Source organism: Oculina patagonica, chromosome 5 (assembly GCF_052425735.1).
Source record: "Oculina patagonica isolate OP01 chromosome 5, crgOcupat, whole genome shotgun sequence".
Classification (NCBI taxonomy): Eukaryota; Metazoa; Cnidaria; class Anthozoa; order Scleractinia; family Oculinidae; genus Oculina; species Oculina patagonica.
The window spans coordinates 13,888,353-13,904,649 of record NC_135762.1 but is presented as its reverse complement, the minus strand read 5'-3'; the positions used below and the strand labels follow the sequence as shown (position 1 = coordinate 13,904,649).

The 16,297-nt window shown below is 36.4% G+C and overlaps 2 long non-coding RNA genes across 3 annotated transcripts; both read left to right on the top strand.

Annotated features, from left to right (window-relative positions):
• Positions 1-4,603: 4,603 nt before the first annotated feature.
• LOC144655717 (uncharacterized) lies at positions 4,604-15,898 on the top strand. 2 transcript variants are annotated; one of them, XR_013571177.1, is made up of 5 exons: positions 4,604-4,711; positions 5,171-5,242; positions 6,092-6,125; positions 6,332-6,634; positions 15,816-15,898. It is a non-coding gene; the product is annotated as an uncharacterized LOC144655717 (long non-coding RNA). The 2 variants fall into 2 exon arrangements; XR_013571178.1 differs by lacking the exon at positions 15,816-15,898 and having other exon boundaries at positions 4,640-4,711; positions 5,176-5,242; positions 6,332-6,640.
• On the top strand, positions 14,091-15,898 carry LOC144655721 (uncharacterized). Its single transcript, XR_013571185.1, has 4 exons — positions 14,091-14,213; positions 14,662-14,733; positions 14,950-14,971; positions 15,443-15,898. It is a non-coding gene; the product is annotated as an uncharacterized LOC144655721 (long non-coding RNA).
• Positions 15,899-16,297: the final 399 nt, after the last annotated feature.

Here is a 16,297-nt window from a genome sequence, read left to right as displayed (position 1 = left end):
CAGTATTTATATATAATCCTCTTCGCGCCTACGAGGCACATAAGGCTGAGACCAGAGATTTCCATTGCTCCCTTTCCATGGCTGCCTTCTCAAGTTCTTTCCACGTCTTCCCTGCTGTTTTCATTTCTGCCCCGATCGTCCTCTTCCAAGTCTCCCGTGGACGTCCTTTCTTCCTTCTTCCACTATCCGGTGTCCATCTTAATGCAGTTCGTGTTATGCTATCTCGACCTTTCCTGGTAACATGCCCAAGCCGCCTAAAGAACGCTCGTAACCACAATTTCAACACATTTTTGCAAAGGCAAACAACCTACTTAAAATATGTTCTTCAAATATCGAAATGATACTCGTCAGAAAGACAAAACGAATAGAAATATCTGACGATTGCACTACTTTTAAGTTCGATTATTATTTATTCAAAATATTTCTCCGCTTCTGATTGACTTTCAATCCCCGGTTAATTCCAGCTACAAAAAATACATTATTTTCATGCTTATGATCGTGGAATAGTATGCCTTTGAAGAGTCGCTTGTCTTATTTTGCTAATGGTAAATAAATAATCATTTTATTTAACATATTAACTTATATTTTTTGTAAACCAAGTGGACGCAGTTCAATTTCATGCCTAAATTTGTCGTTAACATTATAACATCACACGTTCGAAAGTACTACTTATATTTATCATCATAACCACTCACAAGTTTAAGACCAAGGTAATTAGGCGCTCTTGAAAAAATTTATTATAAAAACTCAGCTTAATTATAATGACTTTTTGTCAAATATAATAAGAATCTTCAAAGAGAACTCTGTAGTTGAAATGTTTAAACCGTAAAATAAAATCTGCAAGTCTTCGGTCTTTCAGAGAATGCTACGATGGTGGAGTGTGTACCATTTCACGTTTTGTTTCAAAACTTCCATTATCTGGATGAGCTTTGGAGCTCACGACAATGATGTTAATCTCTATAACACTAGGTGCATTTAAACCTTGAAATTGTATTGAAAACTTTTAGTCTAACATTGCACCATTGTCTTCAAAAACGCGGTTTCAACAGTTAAAGTTTGAAAATTATGGATTTTCAACCCTGAAAACACAGTATCAACTTTACAGAAAGGCTCTTCTGTGTATTACCCCAGTAAAGATGACTCAGGATCACTTACAAGTTACCAGAGACCAATGTAACGAGATGCCAATTAACAATTATTCCACGAGCGCGCGTTGGATATGCTACACTTCGTATAATCAAAAATAATCCAAAAACGGCTCTTCTTCTTCTTCTTCTTCTTCTTCTTCTTCTTCTTCTCCTTTATCTTCTTCGAAGAAAATAAATACAGGACTGCATATGAAGCTGTTTTTTTTTTATTAGCTAGTTGTTAGAGAAGAGCGCTTATTAACTCGGATGGTTTGGGGGGGGGTGGATATAACTTTGGGGTGCTTCCTACTAGGATTTTGCAGAATCATCTTTTTCTGCAGTTTTACTTCTTGTTGTCCTTTCTATTTAGTTCGTCTCATAGCTCCAACGAAGAAAATGTCGGTAACGCAATCGCCTCTCCAACTAGATGAGGAAAGATTGTGTCATAAAGCTAAGACACCTTTTTACTGTACTTGTGCATGTTTTTACGCGTATTTTGTCTGTTTCTTTACAGGTCTTTCAAGGGAACTCGGACCGGCTTATCGTGTTGCTAAATCGGTGTTAAAAATGTGGTAATAACACGATTCTTCCGAATCTATCCTCAAACGTAGAATCATGGAATAGCGCTGAAGTTTGAGCTTTACACCTGTACACGTTCTAGCTAATTGAGAAGATGTTTCTTTCAATCTGAGCTTGTTACTTAAGGAGGCTCGATGTAGTTTTTTTAGCCGAAGGGTGGTTGTTTTGAAAATTAAAATCATCTAGGAAGCCAATTCTTGGTTTTCACGTGACGTCATCAAAATTCTAAAATCAAGAATCGCAAGACCCCTGAGTTTTTATTCTTCACTGGCTTTTAGACGTCCTTAATATATATCTTTTTGACGATTTTTAGCTCGATAGCATTTGCCGTCTTTAAGATAGAGCATTTTGAATTTCGTAGTTTTACGCCACACGAGATCAAAGATGGCCGCCGGAAGGCTGTCACGTTTTCTTTAAAAAATGCCTCATCCTGCGATTTTTAACAATCTGGACAGTAAAGGTTTTGCGAGAAGTAGTCATGTGAATGTTTACTTGTTTGTGGGGGTGATTCGACCGCTTTTTGTAGCGGAATTTAATGCCAGATGTTTTCATTGATTTCCGGCCGCCATGTTGGAGCCCAAGAAGTTGGGCTCCAACATGGCGATTCCATACTGTGCTCTCTAAATTTGCGTGAAACATTTTGACGGATAACTCGAGTACAGAATAACGTACAGACCTGAGACTTGGACAACAAGCATATAAGGTAATTTTCTACAACCTGTTACATTCTTGATTTTTTTTTTACTCATTAGTTTTGGATTTTTTTTTTTTTGGCGGCGTGACAGTGAAAACCACCAATCTTCGATTTTTGCCAAAATACACCATAATGATCAAATATGACCAAATTTTAATTTTTTACCCGTCACTTAGTCACAAAGGTTACCAAAGCAACGATTGACGTTTTCTTTTGTTCTCAAACAAGCTACAAGTATAAATGGAGCGAGGCATTGGAATTAGACAGTTAAATTGTTTAAACCGTCAAACAAAATCAGCAAGCCTCCTAAGTCTTTTGGAGGCTTTTGCTGTGGCGACTGACCTGTTGCAAAACAACCATTATCTTAATGAGTTTTGGAGCCTCATCTCTGTTGAGCTCTGTTTTCGCAGAAGTAAAAGTGTGTGATAAGAACATGTAAATAAATGAGGGTATTTCACATCCATGAGCGACAATGATGTTAATCTCCTACACATCCGGCGTATCCAATCGAACAAAATCGAACCAAAAATCAATCGAACCCAATCGAACACCAATCGTTCGATTGGGTCCGGTAATCGAACAAAATCGAACATCTATTTTGCTGTGAGTTCGATTTTCGAACCAATCGAACACAATCGAACTCAATCTGATTCGATTTTGTTCGGAATCCGTCTCTTTATAAGTAAATAACGCAGGACTAATCAGGGTGACGGTGCACCGCACAAAATGTCCGCAATATAAACAGGGGGAGCAGGGATGGCGCAGTGGTGAGAGCGCTCGCCTCCCACCGATGTGGCCCGGATTCGATTGCGGTCCGGTGTCATATGTAGGTTGAGTTTGTTGTTGGTTCTTGTCCTTGCTCCGAGAGTTTTTTCGGGTTCTCCGGTTCCCCCCCCCCCCCCCCAACAAAAACACTTCCAAATTCCAATTCGATCGGGATTACACGGCCCCACAAGGTTCTAGCTTTAAACCCAACCGTGTCTAAATAAAGATAACTTATTTATTTTTAAAAAAACAAACAAACAGAAGTTCGGTAATCGAACGTTCGACTGAGTGCGATTGTCGACTGTTCGTTAATCGAACGTTCAATTTTGTTCGATTGTCGACTGTTCGGTAATCGAACGTTCGATTTTGTTCGATTGAAAAAATTTTTTTGTGAGTTCGATTATGTAAAATTACCGAACCCAATCGAACAAGTGGTGATCGATTGGGTTCGATTACCAAACGTTTGATTGGATACGCCGGAAATTGCACTGAAAACTTTTAACATTGGATTTTTAAACGGGACAAAATTGACATTAAAAGTGTTACCGAATCTTCATTTCATTGTTTTAAGCTGATTACTTTATATATAAAAAATAATAAAAAAATTGTTGTAAGATGGAAGATAAAAAATTGTCTGAGACGGAAGTTTTCCAAGGGTTTTTCTGTTTTGCGCCATAGAGTTTTTCCTTTTTCTTATTTTAAATGTTTTTTGTTGAGCACATTGTTTAAGGATTGAGCGGCCAACATCAATCAACGGCGACTTGTCGCTACCCGTGTCATAAATTCTCGAATTTGTTGTTTTTAGTATATAGGTTTTTAACTCGTTCACGCAAACATCACAAATATGATGGGAATATTCTGAAATTTGCAGATCTAAGGACAACAGGTGTTAACAAACATTGGACAAAATTAAATTGCCAAACAAATAGCCTTTGCTTAATATTTTAGAAGAAATCCAACAATCGTGACATTTTAACTTTAGAAACTCGCTTGTTATTACATAAAAAAAATTATGTGGCGTTTTCGTTTTTCTATATTTTGCAAAAATTAAAATTTGATACGTATTCTCCAGTTTTGAGTTTTAACGCCAAATCCAAAACCAAAAAATTTTAATTACCCAATTGAAGAACTATAAAGTTAAGTTTATTTAAAAATCATATTTACCCATTTTGTAGTTTAAAGAGACGTGACGAGCTTTGCAGTTTAAACAGTAAACATCGAAGATTATGGACTTAATAATAACCCTAAAACACAGTATCAACTTTACAAAAAAGCGCTTCTTTGCATTATCCCAGTAAAACTGATTGATCACTCATAAAACACGAGAGACGAAAGTAATGAAATACTAATAAATAATATACAACATTCTAAGCAACTTTTTACATTATACTCTCAGCTGCATCAACCTGTAAATATTAATTATCCAAAAAACACGAAACGAGGATATCCGAAAAGCGTTTTGAAGCACAGATATTTCAAAAATCAGTACAAGTCTTCGGTAACACTGCTCCACATTGATACACTTTAAGCATCGCAAACTGTTAAGGTGAATAGTAGTCTGCTGCCGTTTTCATCATCATTCGCTGAGGTTTGGTTAAGTTTAGCGATTTGTAATGCTCTAAAAAGAATCCGTAAAATATGATAGATATAAATGTAACTATTACACGAAAAATCCGCGTGTTGTGAAAATAAGCCACACGCAAGGCGTGAGATACACCCTAAAGTTCAAATTTAAAAATTCCAGAAAAAAATCAGAACTTTTATTCGGAATTTGAAGGATAAAGATTTTCCAGTCACCGTGTTCTCGTGATCAGAAAAATTTTCAAAGATTTGTTTAACGTATTCAATCCACTTAACGACTATGTCGACTATTTTTTTGCTCTCTTGCTCCCTTTCTTTCTTTCTTGCCCACTTCATTGCTTGCTGCTTGCTTGCTCACCTACTCACGTTCTAGTTTATTTTGAACTGACAATAGTATTCATTTCTATTTTCCACGTTCTGTTAGATAAGAGCCAACATGTCCAAGATCTTGCTTGTCTTAGTGATCGTATACTTCGCATCTGTGTACAGCTCCCCGGTAAGAGTTTTGGTACAATATATATTATTTGTTAATATGTTGCCATTTATCGGCTATTCAATACACTAGCGATGCACAAACCTTTTCTCATTAAGTGCCACTGTACCCTTAATTACGTCCGAAAGTTTGTAAATACAAAGAGACGAAGCACATGGATTGCCACAATGCTCTTTGCCCTTTTTTGTACAAAAAAAATGAATACAAGCACTAAATGGATGGAAGCACCAGAAAGGAGAACCTATGAAAGGTTTAGGAAAAAGTGACAGATTAGAAAATAACTACGCAAATAAGAAATGTGAAGTTTAATTTTAGAGATACTAATAATGGATTTTTATAGTCGGACAATTGATAGTTCAAGTCAATGGTGGTTTTTACATACATTTCCAGCCACTTCAGATAGCTTAAAATCATTTTTTTCTGGAGAAGTATGAAGGTAATGGAGTTCTCTATATTTCTGAACACATTATAAATGTATCTATAAAAACATAGACAACTTCGGAAAGTTGTCATTTAAGCTGAGGAATTTTTATCTCTTTTATCTCATGGATAATGGCCTTAAAATTGTAGGGATGAGGGATGACTCACACACCATTCAACAGGGCCTCGTGAATATCACTTGCCCAAATTTGTTCAGACGGACTGCATGATGTTGTCTTTCGAACTAAACGCCATTCTTATTTTTTATGGTAACTAGGAGTTTTACGAAAGGTTTAAGTTCTATATTGAAGTTATATTTTAGCTCTGAAGAGTCTTTTCAGTCATAATACATTCAACTGGCTTTGAATTTAAAATCAAAGAAACACTATTTCTTTTTAGCTAACTAAGTTTTGGTTTCTCTTTAATCCACAGTTTTTAGGTGGAGTAATTAACCAGCCACCCAATGGTATGTAAAATCTAAAATGTCAAATGTTGCAGTATGATAGCGTTAATACTTCTGGAGATACATGGGGAGGGGGGGGGGGGGGGCTATTCGCCAATTTTGGAATTTTTTACCGAAAAGCATTAAAATCCCTATGAAATTGTCCCTTTAATGAACATAAAAGGCCAAAAAAGCGAAATAATCATGAGCCAATTTATTTTACTCCGCAGGAAACTGCGAATGCATGGAGGGTGTCCATCATCAGTGTGATCATGACCCATGTGCTGGCGCGATTTGCAATTTAATGAGATCTTGTTGCGTTTGTAACTGCCAATCTGCTGTTTGTAAAGTGGTTGGCTGGGGCTTCTGATGGTCATCAACATCTCGGATAAATTAATCTAATTATCAAAATGTGTTATGTTGAGAGTATAAAACAAGTTAAACTGGGATAAACCATTTAAATGTATCACTAAATTGTGAGTGTTGACGAAATAAAAAACTAGTGTAATTCTGATCGATATAATATTAAAATCGTGGAAAAAATTAAGTGCCCCTGTGATCAAATTTTTGATTTTTATTTTTTTACATTTTCGTGAACAATTAGAATTTCTTACTCACCTTGCCAAATTTCAATCTATTACGAACATCAGAAGTCGTTTTATTATATCATTTATTCCAGAGAATTTACGGCCGCCATTAATAAACCTTGTTCCAAGGCTTAGAGAAAGTGACGTCAAAGGCTCAAAAATACCTCACGGTTTGAAATTATAATAACAATCAGCATATAAAATTGCACGAAAAACAAGTCCAAAGTTTTTGTTGCTTTTCGCGTGATTTTCAACACTTATTGTTATTATAATTTTAACCCGTGAGGTATTTTTGAGCCTTTGACGTAATTTCTCAAAGCCTTGGAACAAGGCTGATTAATGGCGGCCGTAAATTCTCGGAGATAAATGTTAAAATAAAAACGACTTCTGATGTTCGTAATGGATTAAAAATTGGCAGGATGAGTAAGAAAGTCTAATTGCACACGAAAATGTAAAAAAAATGAAAATCAAAAATTTCATCACAGGGGCACTTTAAGGATAAGCAGTAACAACACATTTATTGCCAACGAGGCAGCCGAGCCAAGAGGCGAGGCTGTCGAGGCGGCAGAATCATAGAGCCGTGTGCGTGTGAGTGTATAGGCAGAGAAAATCTCAAGTTCTGCGTAAGGGACAAGATATTTGGGTGTAAGTAGACCCCATATTTGGGTGCCGATTGTTCTTCCCAACTGGGTCCCAGTCTCTCACTCCTTGCTAAAGAGCAAATGACCAAAATGGCGTCCACGCGGCTCGCTGATAAAATTTTCAATGTGGTCATTCACCCCTTTTACGATAAATACACCTTTATGGAACTCTAAATGGAAAGAGAATACCCTACAGAATATTCGACCGCCGAAAAAATGAACATCAATGTCTTCAAAGCGATGAAATAATCTTTCGACTTTGGAGTCCTTTGATTTACGAAGAGAGACACGAAAATCAAAAGCGGACTGCTGACTTCTAATGGAGTTTTCTTGACTTACGAGAATGCTGAAGTCGGGTAAATGCTACCTTTTAGTGTTGATTGTGTTTATAGTAATTGTTTTACCGATGATTTAATCCCAAATCAAATACCGTTTATATTTTCAGTTTGGCACGCATTTTCGCTCCGCGTAATACAAAGCGACGCTCACTAAAATTACTGCATGTCATACACGCAAGAAAGTCAAAAGGTTTTTGCTTCTAACGGCAAATGTATTGTTTACTTGAGTAAAAATGTTGTCCCCAAATATTCCTTGACCGTTTAAAATTTGTTTTCTGTTCATATTTCTGCTTCGAATCGAGTTTTGCGTAACTGAACATGACACTTCACATGCGAGACTGAAAACTGACCCGTCCATGCTAGATGACTGTTTCTGATTACTGTGAAGCGTCCTAGTAGTTTTGATTCTGGGATTTGATTTATGATAAGTTCTTGAAATATAACTATCCCTTTTGTGTTCGGAAACATTTTAACCATCTCGTGTTGTAATTAAAAAACAGTGATTAAACCTTGTTTATTACCCACATTTTGTGACATTTTTAACGTTGAAAAAAATAAAAGATTTGTCAAGAGTTATCAATCTGTCAAACCCGTAGCCTGCGTAGCAGACATCTGTGTACGTTTTATAGTGCGTTTAAAAGAGTGCGCGATCGCAAGAATACGCGCGCTGGAAACTACGGCGCCTGCTACGCAGGCTATCAAACATGTGTCATTTGTGAACACCAGAGAAATGGCACTTTTTTTCACAATTTACCATATTTTGGTCATTTTAAACAAATATAGTTCTATCGAAAACCATTCAGTATCTGTTCTTGTGAACAAACATGAGTATTTCGCTCGTTGGCACTTACCGATAGGTACAACTAGTTTGATTGGCAAATTTGCTCATTATATAATTGAGCTTAGAAAATTGTAATAAATATAATTATTTTATCTATCTAGCCTAAGTACTGTCGCTGTATGTAAAAGAAATTAAAAGGCTTATACACCTTGTTTTTGTTGTTTTCGTGAATTCGTTCTTAATCTTTTTGGACTTAAAAAGTTGGGGTGGCGTGGGAGACATCTGTTAAAAGTTTGCTTCACAAAAGAGTGGCCAGCAACTAGCGTTTATTGGTTCTTATTATGACAGAAGCATTAAAGGGACTATGTCACGGGGATCTCACAGATTTTTGGTCTCAACTGTTCTGAAATTAGTGGAAGGCAACTTAACCCATAAAAAACAATATCTTTGAACATTTGAAAAAAGAGTGGCCAGCAACTAGCGTTTATTGGTTCTTATTATGACAGAAGCATTTAAGGGACTATGTCACGGGGATTTCACAGATTTTTGGTCTCAACTGTTCTGAAATTAGTGGAAGGCAACTTAACCCATAAAAAACAATATCTTTGAACATCTAATGGAAGATAAAACCTTACCTTGCGGATAGAAATCAAGCTACGGCTATAAATATCGATTTTTTGAAGACGCGCGGAAACAATTTGAAAACGTTTGCCTAACGTTTTCAAATTGCAATCCGCTTCCATCCGCGCCACCCGCTAACTAAATCGTAGACATTCTTATTCTTAGGCCATTTTAACTTCAATAAAAATAAAAAATAGGTCACCAAGGGTGACATGAGTCTAATGCCGTATGGCATAGTGATACAGATTGCGCGGTTTTCGTAAGCCGGTTAAAATTGGTTAGAGGTTTGTGTTCGGGAGTTTAATTTAAAATGCTTATAGCAAGCTAGGGGCATCGTGGATGATTATGGATGAAAACGAAACAGTCATAAATGTTATATGCTTCACAAAATTTAAAGTATGAACAGGAGTTGATGTTACTTCTTCCGTATTGTCCGTAAAAGCAGAAACGATTAAACATTTGGACAAGATTGCGTGACGATTTACAAAAAGCATGTTCTTCAAGGGTTGAAGAACTTCACATCGTTTTCTTTCAGATTTTTCACCATTTTGATGATGACTCTTGAAACAGATTTTGCAATAAAAGCACTTGAAATAGTGACTGTTACTCCATTGTACTGTAAGTACTTAGTGACAGATTTTCCTAAAAACGGGTGTAAATGCTCACGTCAATATAATGATGACCTTTTGAACGCTGAAAACTAGGCAATTATTATCGAGCTACCATACACAGGAGCGAAGACTGTTTATCATGATGTACAAATTTCGCGAATCATCACTTCCATATCAATGTAACCATTTATGATTTTTCTAGCTGTAAGAAGAACTTAAGATCTCTGAGAGTCGTAAAAGCATGAAATTCGATTTCAGTGTATGGCAAAGGCCGGGACAGTGTAATACTGCAAAGCGGCCAAACAAACGCATTTTGATTTAGTCGCGTAACTTGATTTACATTTATCCATGTACATCTTTTATTTTTGAAGGTTTTTGTTTGCACTGTAAAGAAAAAATTGGTCAAAATTCGAATGACTTAAATACAAAAACCGAGGTAAAGTTTTCTATTTTTTAAAACAAAATAAATATTTGGTCGCATTGTGTAAATAAACGCGAGTCGCCGTTGAAATATTTTTTCTCGAAGACGTCGTGCTTTTTAAGCAAGACGAAAACACAAGTGCTTAACTGAACTGAAAACGAAGATTTATTTTCACAAATAGCTTACAAATGTCTTAACTGGAAAATTATTTCGTCCTGTTGAAGTGTTGAATAATCGTGACTTGAGAAAGAACTTTTAATTATGCGTGGGAACACGTGTCGCTGATTGGCTGTTTTTAATTGAAACTAATCGTGCGTGTCCGTACGGAGTCCGTTCTTGCAGCTGATCATTGTTTTCTACATTACAGCGAACGATTATCGATCCCGAACCATTCCCTTGGGATTGCTAACAGCTTTTTTCATATAACAAAGAGTCTAATGCGCATGCGCAAAGCGCACGCAAGCATTAGACTCAAAAACACACTGCGGTGACAAACATGACAAGAGAACGCAAGTAAAAGATCAATCTCATTCACACACTTACTTATCGCTGCCTCCGCATCTGTTCGTCACCTTCTTTATTGCAGTCAACTTTGGATGATCTTAAGAAGCTTTTGACACGCAATGGTTATCCCCGTGGTATTATTACTTACTAGTGGTTACCACAGGATAGAAAGTGCGGGCCTCGACAAACTTTTGTTTTCGGATTCTAATCGTTCTTTGTGGAGGAAACAAATTCTCAACTTCCCAGTGTTTGAACGATACATTTTCGGATCCTTTTGCATTAACCGTTCATGGTGGAAGATTACGGATTGATAATTGACAAATCACTGGACAAAAGTAACGCGTCACGCGAGGAACGCATGATTTAATCGAGCACGCGGTTCAATTAAGATGTGATTTTCCTCTGTCGGTGAACTCGCTATGTTGTCAGTGTTGTAAGGAATTTTTCGAGATTAAATAACTGTTGTTGGAATCATTCGTTTTGCTCTGGTTTATCTGTGATACAATCACAGCAAATCTCCTAAAAACCAACGCCTGAACAACGTCTGCAAAACGTAATGTTTCTTCCATGTGACAGAAGCCTCGATAAACTGTTAACATTGACACATTTTTCGCATTCTTATCGTCTTGATGAACAGATTTTCAACTTCCGGTGTGTCGACAAACTGTTGTGATTGACACATTTTTCGCATTCTGATCGTTCTTGGTGGAAGAACAAAATTTTCAACTTCCGCTTTGCAGCTAGCCTTTTATAAACGTGGCGCGCACGCGTCATACGCAATCCGCTGGTCACTGTCAAGATTAGTGTTGCGGGCCTCTCTTGGGCCCGCAATAACATGAACGATGTAGTGAACAGACAAAGAAATAAATCTCAAGACACAATTACCACTGTCCCCAAAAAAGAAATCTTCATCGTTTTGCCCTATTTAGGTTTAAAAATTAAAATAATTACAAAGCAAATTAAATATTGTGTCTATAAATCATATGGTTGTTTTAATCTTAAAATTATTTTCCAAAACACTCGTACACTCGTCAAATGTCTAAAGTTGTGTACAAGGCAAGTTGCTGGGACTGTAATGATTTTATATTGGGAAAAAAGGCGTCGATTACACGAAAGAAAAACTGAACATTTTAAAGCACTATCAAAGAATTGTCACGCATCAGCCATTGCAGATCACATAACATCAACGGGTCACAACATCAAATGGGATCACTTTGACATTCTAACAACAGGACGATCAGATATTCATTGTAAAATAAAGGAGACTTTGTTGATTCGTGATTTAAAACCGGCTTTAAAAGAAAACGTTGGCAGTGAGAAACTTTTTCTCTACTAGCCATAATATTTGTTTTTTCTTCTGCAGATTTTTAAGTCTGTTTGTTGTTAAATAACAACATTGTCATTATTTTTAGATTAGGTACCAGTCTTTATTTCACGTTTAAATCTTATTGTTATCTTTTAACGGTCACTTCTGAAGATGTATGTTGTAACATACGAAACGTTAAGTTCTTAAATCAAAGTTTTTTCCGACATGCGTTGTCGTGTCATGTTTGTCACCGCAGTGTGCTTTTTATTTTTATTAAAGTTAACTACTTTTAAAGAGCCGCAGTGATCTTATAGACTCTGGGCGTTGGTTCCGGATCGAGAAATCCGGGTTCAAGCTCTGACCATTGTCACCGCGTTGTGGTTTTGGGCAAAAAAATAAAACTCTCAGAGTGCCTCTCTCCGCCCAGGTTTAACAATACTGCCAGGCACTTCATGCTACGGAAACTGGAGATCAGCAAAGCAACCATTATCTGGATGAGTCTCATCTCTGTTGAGCTCTGTTTTCGCAGAAGTAAAAGTGTGTGATAAGAACATGTAAATAAATCAAAATAGTGCACATCCATGAGTGACAATGATGTTTAAAATCTCCTACACAAGGTCCCCCTTAACCTTCGGAAATTGCATTGAAAACTTTTAACATTGGATTTTTAAACGGAGAAAAATTGACATTGAAAGTATTACCGAATCTTCATTTTATTGTTTTAAGCTGATTACTTTTTATATTAAAAAAATAAAAAAGGGGCAAAATTTCAGGTAAAAAATTGTCTGAGAGGGGAATTTCCCAAGGGTTTTGCCGTTTTTCGGCATAGAGTTTCCCCTTTTTATTATTTTAATTTTTTTTGTTGAGCACATTGTTTAACCCTATTCAGACCGGGCTTTTTTGGACCTTCTCAGACCGGGGGGGGGGGCTTCGGAAGCCCCCCCTATGTAACTTCCAGAATATTTAACCAATCACCATGAAACTTATAGGATGTATTGTACGTCCGAAACTCTTTCGTTTGGTATACGTCACGTGGGATGGTGACGTCACATCACGTGACAATTACATCATGATGTCAAAACAGCCGCCATCTTGGATCCGCCATCTTGGATTTCAAATTTTTTCCAAAATGCCAGAAAACCACCCAAAATCACTGCAAAGTATTCAAAATGAATAAAAAGGTGCTTTAAACCAGTAAAAATGTAAAAATAATTCCATTTAAGTTGATTTTTATTAAGAGAAACACGCAAAATTACAAATTTGGGAAAACATGCCTGTCAAAATGCCGTAGCCATGGTGATGTCAAGTTCCTGACACATCATCCAACCCTACCAAATTGTTGCCAGATAAATTTTAGGAAAACTCAGAAAGTTTGGCAGCGTTTGGTTAAATCTTAAAAAAGTTATAAAAGTTCAAAGTCAGCGCGGGCCTCAAAAGCCCCCCCCCCCCCCCCCCCCGGTCTGAATAGGGTTAAGGATTTAGCGGCCAACATCAATCAACGCCGACTTGTCGCTATCTGTGTCATAAATTCTAAAGAATTTGTTGTTTTTCGAAGATAGGTTTTTAATTCGTTCACGCAAACATCACATATATTATGGGAATATTCTGAAATTTGCAGCTCTTAGCACAACAGGTGATAACAAACATTGGATAAAACAACCCAAATTGATTAAATTGCGAAAATAAATAGCCGTTGCTAAACATTTTAGAAGAAATCCTACAATCATGACATGTTAACTTTAGAAACTCGTTTGGCATTACATAAAAAAATCATGTGGCGTTTTCGTTTTTCTATATTTTGCAAAAATAAAAATTCGATACCTTTCTCAATTTTTGATTTTTGACGCCAAATCCAAAGTTAAAAAGTTTTAATTACCCAATTGAAGAACTGAAAAGTTAAGTTTATTCAAAAATCAAATTTACCCATTTTGTAGTTTTAAGAGACGTATTATGCACCTTTGCGGTTTAAACAGTAAACGTCGAAGCTTTTGGACTCACTAATTACCCTAAAACACAGTATCAACTTTACAAAAAAAGCGCTTCTGGGCATTATCCCAGTAAAACTTATTGATCACTCATAAAACACGAGAGACGAACGAAATGAGATGCCAATGAATAATATGCAACAGTCTTAGCTACTTTACATTATACTCTCAGCTGCATCAACCTGCCATTATTAATTATCCAAAAAACACGAAACGAGAATCTCTGAAATGAATGTTGTAACACAGATATTTCAAAAATCAATACAAGTGTTCGATAACACAACTCCACATTGATACACATTGAGCATCGCACACTGGTAAGTTGAATAGTAGCCTGCTGTTTTTCATCATCATTCGCAGAGGTTTGGTTAATTTTAGCGATTTGTAATGCTCTTAAACGAATCCATCAAAATATGATGGATCTAAATATAACTCTTACACGAAAAATCCCCTTGTTGTAAAAATACGGCACACCCAAGGCGTGAGATACACCCTTAAGTTCGAATTTAAAATTCCAGAAAAAGAATAAGGATTTTTCCAGTCAGCGTATTCTTGCGATCAGAAAAATTTTCAAAGATTTGCCTTACGCCTTCAATCCACTTAACGACTATGTCGGCTTCTTTTTTTGCTCTCTTGTTCCCTTTCTTTCTTGCTTGCTTACTTCATTACACGCTTATTGCTTGCTGCTCGCTTGCTCACCTTCTCAAGTTCCAGTTCATTTTAAACCGACAGTAGTATTGATTACTATTTTCCACGTTCTGTTAGATTAGAGCCAACATGTCCAAGATTTTGCTTGTCTTAGTGATCGTATACTTCGCATCTGTGTACAGTTCCCCGGTAAGAGTTTTGGTAAAAAATTCTTTGTTTATATGTTGCCATATATCGGCTATTCAACAACTAGAGATGCACACACCTTTTCTCATTAAAGTTACATTTAGCTCTGAAGAATGGTTTCAGTATAAATTCAACTGGCCTTGAATTTAAAATCAAAGAAATAAATACATTAAATATTTTTTTGAACTTACCGAGTTTCGATTTTGCTTTAATCCGCAGTTCTTTAACCAGCCACCGAACGGTATGTAAAATTTATAATGTCACATGTTGCAATATGACAGCGTGAATACTTTTTGAGATAAATGAGGAGGGGAGACACTTTGTCTCCCTTTAAAGAGACACTGTTACCAGTTTCACTTCAAAACCTCAAGAGCCTTAATACATATGGAAACTACGAATAATGGTCCAATTTCGTTAAAAATCACCATTTAAATGTATTGAAGCGATAAGCAAGTGATATTATTGTGATGTCATCATGCTGAATTTTTCGAGGTTTGTCCTTGTGGATTGAAAAAACACGTACAATTATTATGGCAACAACAATTTACTTTTTATCTACATCTTGATGTACTAGGTGCATTTCATGTATGAAAACACATATTCGCCAATGTTAGTACAATTTACCAAAAAGCATCCCCATGGCAGTGTCCCTTTAATGAACACTAAAGCCAGAAAACTAAAAAATCATGAACGTATTTAATTTAATCTGCAGGAGACTGTGAATGCCTTGTGAGTCCTCGAGAGCACTGTGAAGGACATGACCCATGTCGTGGCGCGATTTGCAATGCAATGAGATTCTGTTGCGTTTGTAACTGCCAATCGACTGTTTGTAAACTGCCTGGCTGGGGGTTCTGATGGTCATCAACATCTCGGATGAATTTATTGAATTCACAAAATGTGTTATGTTGAGAGTATAAAACAAGTTAAACGGGGATAGACCATTTAAATATATCAGTAAATTGTGAGTGTTGACGAAATATAGAACTAATGTAATTTTAAATTTGATCGGTGTAATAATAAAATCGAGGCAAGAATTAAAAAAACTGGGATCAGCAGTAACTACCTATTTATTTAATTGAGCTTAGAAAGATGTAATAAATATCATTGTATCTATCTAGCATAAGTGCTGTCACTTTATGTTAAAGTAATTAAAAGGCTTATACACCTTATTTTTGTTGTTTTGTTGTTTTCCTTTTTAGGCTAAGAAGTAATAGTGGCGAAAGAGACTTTTGTTGATTATTTGCTTCACAAAAGAGTAGCCAACAACTAGCGTTTCTCGGTCAATCTAATTAAGACCGAAGCATTAAGAAGAGTTTTGAGTTAAGAGCCTTGTTAACCCTTTGCACCAGCCTTTTCATGAAAAGTTAGAGGCTCATAAATGTCTTCTGTACACACCGAAAATGGCGACGACAAAAATTAACGACCGACAAAATAAATCAGCCAGGCATTGATTGCTTTCATAAAGTAAATTGTTAGTTTTTAACAATCTGATTCGCTTGTATTTGAATGCGCAGTGGAATGCCAATTTCTCGAATCTCCGAGGGAAAAGAAATAGAATTAATAATGC